Here is a 10,727-nt window from a genome sequence, read left to right as displayed (position 1 = left end):
CATGTTAGGCATGACTTTTACAACTCAAAAGATCAAAAGTTATACTCCAACTAAAACTTATTATTTATAGTAAAAATGAAAATAAATGAGACTTTTGACCTCGCAAATCCAATGTGGGCAGCCCGGCATAACAGGGTTGGTCGGCTTAAGTCGGTTCTGCTACCCAAAATCATGTATAATTTGTTGAAAAATTTATCTCAGTTTGGGAGATACAACTAATATAAGGTTCTGACAGTCCAGATCATTTCTGCTTCTGATGGGCCTTCTCTGGTCCATCTTTGCCATGAAAGTGTCGGCAACCCGCTCATCAGTAAGGCAACACTGGATGTGGTTTGGCTAGTGACCCAACACAGTCAGGTAAATGGTGTCTAAGCTTTGTGGCCCCACTATAATGTTATGCGCGGATAATACACGTCGTCCATCCTTTTTGCCAGCTCATTTTAGTGCATGAGCCCAAAAATATGTAGATCCAAATCTTAGGTGACCACACCACTGGAAACAGTGGAGCAAGGGAAGTTGGATCAAGCTGATATTTGTGTTTTTCCTTCATCCCAGCTTGTGTTATCTTACCAACAGGTTGGATGGCCAATAAACATTACAGTGGGCCCTAGGAAGTTTTCAATGGTGGACATTCAATCAACGCCTTTCCCGTGGTGTAGTCCATATTAGCTTTGAATTTGCCACATTTTTGGGCCCATGCCTAAAATGAGCTGGCAAAATGGACGAACCGAGTGGATAAAGCGTATCATTATGTTGGGGCCACAGAGCTTACATATGGAGTTGGGGACTAGCCAAACCGCAGGTGATGCTGCTTCAAGCATAGCGGAAGATGCTGGAAGGTTGTACTTTAGCGTGAATTTTTTGTTTTTTCTGTATTGGCGTTCATCACTGCTGCATTTAACGTAGTGAATGCCCAATCACATAGCAACAAACAGTTGTACAACCTGTTACGCAACTGCATGTATGTTAGCTGTTTGTGCTACTTTTATTAGATGGACTAATTCTTCTTGTGATGTCAGGTGCTGGTGATCATCATCTAGTTCTCTGCACAAACATCTTTAGTGCAGTGAACCTTGGCTAACTTAATGTTGTTATTACTTGGTAGATCTTAAATAGTTTTGGCATACAGAATTCTTCCTGTGATGCTATATATGGTGCATCAGTTGAATCTGTCACTAATTATGAGTATATTTGGGTTGATATTCATTATTAACCATAAGGCCAATTATTATAACGGTTAGAAAGATATTTTATTTGTTTTTTATTGAGATTTCGTTGATATGTAATATTATCTGAGTTGCTCGATCTAACATAGTCAAATCAGGATTAACAATAATCTTTGTGAGGCTATAATGATGTACGTGAGACATCCACTTTATCCATTAATTTTGCTTGCTTAGGTCACGAAAAGCTCATAAATGAAGTAGATCCAAAGATCAACTGAGTTATCACATGGATAAGAAAACGGGCAATGGGACTACAAAATAAATATGATTGAAAAAAGAGTGCACTCACATGTTGAGAGAAAGGGTGCTGGTTACACGCTGAAAAATGAAAGGTGGGCATTAATTGCAGGTTATATCCAAGAGAGAAACGAATGGGTTAAACTTTAGGCCGTCACGGGTTTGTTGTGAAAAATCTTAGCATCCAAGTATAACCATATCCTTTTTAAATTAGCAAAATAACGTTATCTTTAATATAATTGCCTTCTAATAACTTTTAAATATTTTGAAGGTGGGCCATCTCAGGAAATTAATTTATGAGAGTAGATTTATCTCCTCGCCTATGTTCGGTGTTTAAAAATTCAGATCCGACTAGTTTCTCTCTAGAATCTGGTCTAAGGTATTTTTAAGTCTGTTAGCTCATGGCAGTCCAGCCAGGCCATGATAATAAAATATGAAGATCCAAAACCACTACCCTCTACTCGAGCGTAATTATCTGTCTATATGTTAACTGAGATTACAAATATATTAGATGCATTGGCCCGCGAATCAGGTCAGTTCTGGTGGGCCCGCACTTTTCGAACAAATTTATTTTTGAAGAAACTTGGCTGCAGTTTTCTTACCTGTCTAATTATCTCTAACATCATGATCCACCTGATGAATGGATCAGATTTATTCTTGGGAGAGAACATGTACAGGCGATGGACTGCTTGGATGTTGCACCTGTCAGACACGCTGGCACATGTGATTGTTTGTAGATGGTACATGAATGTGGGGTTGGAAAATCTCTTTTATATAATCTATGGGCTTAGCAAAGCTCTTAAAATGTATGTACGGTAGAAACTGCAAATGGGCTGGTTTCGGCTTGTCGAAATTTCTTTTAAATGGGCTTCGGTAATTAGTTGTAGAAACTGCAAATGGGCTGGCTTGTCAAAATCTCTACTGTATACAATGCAACTTTATACAATTTTACCTGCGTAGTTAGTTGAAACATACTCTAAACTTTAAGATTTAAAGGGACAGAGGAAGGGATTTGAATGCCACCTTAATGTTCAAAGCCAAAGATTTTACCCAACGGAAAGTTCCTGTCGCAAGTGGTTACAGTTTTAGCTGCTCCTTCCCATTATTAATGTGAGTAGTGGGATTTCACCACCTATGGATACTCGAACCCTTGACTGGGTGTTGAAGCTCTGAGTCTATCACCGGAGGAAGAGTAAGGATCCTATAGCCCGCATTCACCTACTCTACACGTCTAGCACGCAACCTCTCCCTGTGTATCTCTCTATGCATGTAGGTCTCTCTCTCTCATCAAGTTGCAGATGTTATTGGCAGGTCGGAATCAACCCAAGCCCAATCCAAACCTGTGACGATGTCAGCACAGGCATGGAGTGACAGGATATAATTGGTTGGCAGGCCATTATCAATGGCCCAGTCAATTATACGTACTTGACCAACAAATTTCAAATATGCTTCATATGGGCCCTACTTTCAACAGTGGCCTGCTCACCAATCAAATCCTACCATATTGTACCTGTCATGGCATCAGCTCTAGCTAGGCAGTTCTCAATCTGCAACCCAAAAGTAAAAGGTTCAAGCCCGATGCCCACCAATCCTAAAATAAAAGGTCCAAGCACTATGAGGACCGAAGCCAAACGAGATCGGCCAAGGTTTCTTCACCGCAGACCTACTGTATCAAAAGTTCATAAATCTTCAGTGTGGCCTGTCAAGCAATTTAAAAGGTGGTATTAATCACTAGACATGATGGAAAGTCATGTCCATTTATAACTCCAGTAAGAATGTAGTATATATTTATACTGGAGACGAGAAAACCAAAGGAGATTTTAACGGGACAAATATACATGTATCCATCTAAGTGGATCGACTAATATACATTACTATTACTATTGCCATATAACCCCACCCCACCTGACTTGTGATCGGCCAGGCCCAAACTCCATAGAGGCAGCCAAGTGATGCAAGCCACATTTGGGCCACACCCATCTTCTCCATCGATCTTCAAGTAGTTTGTGATTTCTGTTGATGCACAAATCTAGGCTGCCCTCCTCCGACCTCCAAACACCTGCACAGAAAAGAAACAAAGGAGACCCTGACTAGAGCAGGGGACCCTCCGATGCCAAAGTCAGGCTAGGAATCTGGGTTTGGTCGTGTACGAGGGGTTTTGGACAGGAGATTTCATGTACCTGTTCTTATCAGTGATTCTCTTATTTATAGTGTTCGTAGGGCCGCATGACCTACAATCTTAGGCACTATCTCAGCCGTTAGGCGAGATGTGCGATAGTGATGAATGTCGGCAATTGCCTTGGAATCGTGCGTTAGGTGGTTACTTTTGTCGTACGTTACTGGGGAGGATCTCGCGTCGAGCTAATCTGGGCTGGGCTCCGTTGGTCGACTGGGGATGATCCGGGCCGAGCTCATCGGAGTTGAGCTCTATCGACTGACCGAGGACAATTCGAGCCAAGCTTATCTGAGCAGAGCTCCATTGGTCGGTCGAAAACGATCCGAGTTGATCTAATCATGGCTAAATTAGTCTGAGCTATAACTTGGACCAGATCTCTCGTCAGATCTAGCCGCTCTCGATGGTCCCTTAGCTTTGTCAGGTCATCCAGCCTTTGGTGGGCACGAGCGAGCAGGAACTTGGTACCACATCCTGCTGAGGGCTGGATTCGTGGGAGCGGACATCAGCTTCATGCCAGTTTTCCTTGGTGAAGTGTTTCAGGGACGAGCGTTTGTAGGGCCGAGCTAACCTTGAAGGTAGTCGGATTATATTTTCCCATAACAATTTCATTACTTAGTATCCCTTGATGATTTATGTATTCAATCGTCCATCATTTCATTAATAATTAGGATCCTGAGACGAATTATGTATTCAATCCAGGCTGACATCTTACCCACTTGTTTGTAGGTTGCAAGGCCCAAACATCCTATGGTACTTGTTTAGATTAGGAGGTGAGGTAGGAAAATGAGTGTTTTAGAAAAATTAGAGCTTGGTTTTCACTATAAATATCTCCTTTTACATGGTAATTTGTAATTTTTATTAATTAATGAATTTATTTGGCTTTATAACATTGAGGTATTCCTCTGAATATTTCAAGCTTTCTACTGTGGGAATTGAATTTGATCCTAGGGTATTCCAAGATCAGTTATTGCACGGGTTCCATTGACATTTCCGGTTTATCCAAACGGGCTGCATCATGGAGGGTCGATTGTTGCCTAATACCATTGCTGCAGTGAAATCATACACAAAGAGCCCAATGTTTGGGTGAAACTAGCGTTTGGGACAACACAACCGAGTAAACGGGTACGTTCCCTACTGCTGAGAAGCGTCAGCTCTTGTATCTTTCCCCAAGTCAGCCCTCCCAGACACACTCTGTTCCTGGTTGTTGTTATGTGAAAGTTGTATGGGGTAGCTGGGCATATGGTCAATGCTAGAGGTTGTGGTGTGTGTTTTTGGAGATGATTGGTGCTGGGCTTATGGTTGTTACTGGAGTCTGTGTTGTAATGTGGATACTAGTTGGAGGTGAATGATGGGCTTGTGATTGTTGGGAGAGCATTAGGTGAAACCCATGGATCCGCCGAGGTGGGTGGGATCCGGGGCTCACAATGATGTATGTGCTTTAAAGACACCGTCCAACCATTTTGAAAGATCATTTTAGGGCATGATCTCAAAAATGAAGCTGACTCAAATCTTAGGTGCATCACACCACAGGAAACGGTTATGATTGAATCTCCACCATTAAAAACTTTATAGATTCCACCGGAATGTTTCATCCAACCTGTTGATAAGGTCAGAAACATGTAGATGAAGAGACCACACAAATATCATCTTGATCCAAAGCTTTTGTGGCCCACAAGAAGTTTTTAATGGTCAATCACCGCTGTTAGCTGTAGTATGGTCCATCTGGGGTTTGGAACTGTTTCATTTTTTGATTGATGCCCAAAATGAGCTTTCAATACGGATGGACGGCATGGATGCAGTCACATACATCACGGTTGGCCCTACAGTCAGGGCTCCCACTCATCCTAGTGGATTCGGCTATCACCTAATCCGCTCCCGTGATTGTTGCAGTCGGGGACTTTTTTTTATCTTTTCTTTTCTTTTTTTTTTAAACTTTTTTTTTGGTTCCCTGCTAAAGGCCTTGCTTTTCTGTTTCCAGAGCTGAGGTTCCTCTTTTCTGTTCCGTGGGCCTATTTTGTTTCGGTGATGTGATTGCTGGTCAGTCTCTATCTCCATTCGGGCGCAGCCTCCGACGTTCTTATTTATTTATTTATTTATTTATTATTATTTTTGCTCTTGTTGATGTACAATTTAAAACTCTCGTGTCGCCTACATTGATGAATGGCTTTTACTTTCTCGTCAATAAAGATAGGCGCGATGTGCTACCATCTTCCTAAAAAGGACTAGGTTTGCTGGCCTCGGACGCTAGCGAAGAGAAATTTAGCACTGTAGACCCTACCTGTAGTTTTTGTGAAGCAAACCAAACTTAACCTATCAACTTAGACATGTAGGTGCGGAGACTAGAGGTGGGCATCGGTCCTGATCGGAGCAGATTGGGTTCAACCCGATCAGATCCGAAATGGTCATGGATGGACCCGGACTCGATCAGATCCGGAATCAAATCCGGGTCACTTGACCCGAACAGATCCGATACATAATTTTTCTGACTCAAACAGAGTCCAACTAGGTCAGAGAAACCGAGTCTGATCGAGTTGGGTACGATTCGGATTCGTATGAATTTAATTTAATTTTTCATATAATGTGGCTCACTTCAACCTTTAATATATGTTATTTTTTTTTTTCAATGCCTTAATTGATATGTCAAAATGGATAAACGGTTTAGATAAAACATATACATCAAGGTGGGCCCCACATAGCTATACAAAAACTATCCGTTATTGTGTTTATGTTTTTACCGAACGTATATAATAACGTGCACTGCACGAAAGCACTCAGCTTCTTTTTTATATATGTACAGTGAGAGTGGGACTTGCTGTAATGAACTTAGCAAGTTATGTGGGTCTTATCATGGGGTATGTGTTATATCTAAACCGTTCATCTATTTGGTAAGCTCGTTATAAGGCTTACAATGAAAAATAAGACAGATATAACTATCAAGTGGACCACACGAAATATTTAATGGTGAAAATCATTTGAGGATGTTACTTGTGGTGTGGTCCACATGATCTTTGGATATTAATAATTTTTTAGATAATATACTAAGATGATCTCTAAAAACATATGAACGGTGTAGATATAATAAATACATCACTGTGAGGCCCATATACCTTTAATCTCCTTTGAACCGTTCGTACAACTCGGAGCTCGAGGAGCGTCAGTCCCGTCCTTGCACGGAAACGGATTGGCTACTCCCCCTGCCACAGTGCCACCGGCCATTGGTTGTTGGTCGGTGCTCCGTGGGCCCCACCATGATGTATGTGTTTCATCCATGCCTTCTATCTATTTTTATAGATCATTTTACGGAATGAAAAAAAAAATGAGATATATCTAAATCTCAAGTGGATCACATTAAAGGAAACATTGTTGAATAAACGTTGACCATTGAAAACGTCTTGGGCTTAAAAGTTTTGGATCTAGCTGATGATATTTATTTTTTCCATTCATCTGGGTCTTTATGACCTAATCAAAAGATTGGATGTCAAATAAACAGTACAGTGGACCTTAGAAGGATTTTAAATTTTTAATGGTAGATATCCAATTATTATTGTTTTCTTGTCATGTGGTTCACCTAAGATTTAGGTACCTATCATTTTTTTTATGAATCCATAAAATATTCTGTAAAAATGTATGAACGGAATGGATGAAACACATACATCATGGTGGGGCCCACAAAGCACCGACTAAGGAGCAACCAATCCGTCCCTCGAACGAACTACCCACCTAGCCTAAGGCAAGTGTAGACTGTGTAGTTGGCGTGTGGTTTACATCCGACGAAAGGATGGTTTTAGCGGGAAAAATGGTAAATGCTACTCGACATTCACACATGCCAATCGGGCACGTGTATGCAAGCAGATGGGCCTGATCATCATCTGAGTCCAAGTCAAGTTTACGGTCTACTATTTTTAGGCTTCGGGTCGGGTCTGGTCGGTTCGGGCCGGATCCTTTCGGTTCGGGTATCCGGGTCGGATCTGTCCGGATCAACCTCTATCCGAACCTGACCCGAAATACTATCGGATCTGGGTTGACAGACTCGATCAGGCTGATCTAAGCCGTCGGTTCTGTTCGGAACGGTACCGAGTCGGGTCGGATCCACCGGATCGGGTTCAAAATGCCCACCTCTAGCGGAGACCCAATGTGAGGACAAAAATACCCCTCGTTTTTCACTGCATTGCTTTCAATGCCCTTTCCACTGCTACTTACATTACTGTTTCTTTGACCTCCTTTCCTCACTCCGTTTCCAGTAAGAAAGACAAAAAACCCATTTTCTGGGGCCTCCTTCCTTATTAGCATTGGATTGCATCCTTCCTGTACATCAACATTTTGTCTTCTTTTGAAAATGGTCGGTCTAGTGAAGAAAGCACACACCACAGGTATATTTTAAACTCAGTTGGGCTCCGTTTCCTGTAGTATATTCATGCCGTCCATCCATTTTTCCATCTAATTTAAGGGGTTGAGCCCCAAATTAAAGCATATCAAAAAATCAAGTGGATCATACCACGAGAAACAGTGGAGATAATGATTTCCACCGTTGAAACCATAGTAGGCCCAACAGTGATGTTTGTTTGTTATCAAACCTGTTCATAAGATCATATAGTCATGTATTAATAGAAAACACAATTATAAGCTTGATCCAAAACTTCTATTGCCCCTAAGAAATGATCAACAGTAGAAGTTCAATTCAAAATTTTCATGTGGTGTGGTCCATTTGAACATTGGATATGTTTAGATTTTTGGGCTCAAGCCATGAAATTATCTGTTAAGTTTGCCCCGCTGATTTTCTAATTTGCCTCGTTGAAATTCAAGTTTTGCCTACTGAAATTCATGTTTCCCCCGCTGAATTTCATGTTTGCCCTGCTCAATTTCTAGTTTGCCTCACTCAATTTCATGTTTGCCCCACTCAATTTTCAGTTTGCCTCGCTGATTTTCTAGTTTCCCCCGCTAAATTTCTAGTTTGCGCTGCCCAATTTCATGCTTGTCTTGCTCAAATTCCAGTTTGCCCCGCTCAATAGCCAGTTTGCCCTGCTCAAATTTTATCTTTGCCCCTCGCTGAATTTCATGTTTGCCCCACTTAATTTCAAATTTTAGTTTGCCCCACCGAATTTCATGTTTGCCTCGCTCAAATTTCAATTTGCCCCACTGAATTTCATGCTTGCCCCGCTCAAATTTCAGTTTGCCCCGTTGAATTTCATGCTTGCCCCGCTCAATTTCCAATTTGCCTCGCTCAATCTCATTGAGTCAATTGGCCGAGTTAGCTTACTCGACCAACCACCTCAATGCAATTAGTAGTGGTCGAGAAAATAATCAAGCTGCCCTCCTAAACTGCCTCTGGCGATGGAATTCGGTTAGTAGAGAAGGATAAGCTCTTTATAACGGATGATCTACAACTGAAGAAAATTGTACGAGGTTTAATGTTATCTTAGCCGAATTCTTTCTCTGATAACGATAGCCTTGGGAGGGTCGATCTGAGGGATGTGTTGATTGCAAAATGGCTGATTAAAACTATATTGGGTTATCTTACTGATCCTCAAATCATTATGCCAGTAAAAGAAAGGCACAAGGCTGCATTCCTTTGGCCTTTAGTTTTAAAGCTTAGTGTTCAACCGAAAACCCACTCAATTTCAGTTTGCCCCATTGAATTTGATGTACGCTCCACTCAATTTCATGCTAGGCTCGCTCTATTTTCAGTTTTCCTCGCTCCCTCTCATTCTAGGCTTGCTCAATTTTTAGTTTTCCTTGCCCTCTCTCATGATAGGCTCGCTCAATTTTAAGTTTTCCTCGGTCCCTCTCATGTTAGGGTCGCTCTATTTTCAGTTTTCCTTGCTCCCTCTCGTGCTAGGCTCGCTCAATTTTCATTTTCTCTCGCTCAATTTCAGCCTACTTAGATAATATTGATAGTATTTGATCCTCTCTAACATAATAGATCCTTGTTGCATCATAAAACATGAATGGTCACTAAGGTACCCACAAAACAATCTCTATGTACTATAAATTCTTTTCATTTGGCTTGACGTATCCCTTCTTTCACTTATAATAAAATTGTTGTCTTTCATTAGATATTGGAGATTGGATTGACAAACACAATAACCACGGCTCGAAACACATCAACCAAAGAGAACTCTTCTTAAAGGCTAGCTTGAAATGATGTTTACTTGTCACTAACATGTGCTGGTGTAAGGTATTTGGCTTTTAGGGCCAGTTTGGATACCCCAAAAGGCTAGATGAAGAGACCACACAAATATCATCTTGATCCAAAGCTTTTGTGGCCCACAAGAAGGTTTTAATGGTCAATCACTGCTGTTAGCTATAGTATGGTCCATCTGGAGTTAGGAATTGCTTCATTTTTGGAATAATGCCCCAAAATGAGCTTTCAACACGGATGGACGGCATGTATGCAGTCACATACATCACAGTTGGCCCCACAGTTAGGGTCCCACCATCTCGGTGGATTCTGCGTATCACCTAATCCGCTCCCGTGATTGTTGCAGTCGGAGACATTTTTTTTTTTTTTTCTTTTCTTTTCTCTTTGGTTCCCTGCTCTGGGCCTTGTTTTTCTGTTTCCAGAGCTGAGGTTCCTCTTATCTGTTCTATGGGCCTATTTTGTTTCGGTGCTGTGACTGCTGGTCAGTCTCTATCTCCATTCGGGTGGAGCTTTTGATGTTCTTATTTATTTATTTATTTATTTTTATTATTGCTCTTGTTGATGTACAGCTTAGTACTCTGGTGTCGCCCTCATTTTTGAGTGGCTTATACTTTCTCGTCAATAGAGATAGGCGCGATGGGCTGCAAACGTTTTAGAAAGGACCAGGTTTGCTGGTCTCGGACGCTAGTGCACCGTGGTTTGCGTTAACGTAGAGAAATGTTTCAGTGCTCTCGTAGCACTATAAGTTACAGTGCTCTCTATTGCATTTGGGCGCTTAGGCAGTCCATTCCATTGATCTAGACTTTCATGGGTCCTACTCATCTTTCATGGGCTACCAGGAAAACATGCAGTTTCTAACAAATTTTAGCCATTCGATCAATGAACTTAAACATGGACGGTAAAGATCATTTACACAAAAATTAGTCTAATCAATAATTCTATCCATCTA

The sequence above is a fragment of the Magnolia sinica genome, chromosome 5 (genome assembly GCF_029962835.1).
Source record: "Magnolia sinica isolate HGM2019 chromosome 5, MsV1, whole genome shotgun sequence".
NCBI lineage: Eukaryota > Viridiplantae > Streptophyta > Magnoliopsida > Magnoliales > Magnoliaceae > Magnolia > Magnolia sinica.
Note: the sequence above shows the minus strand (reverse complement) of the source record.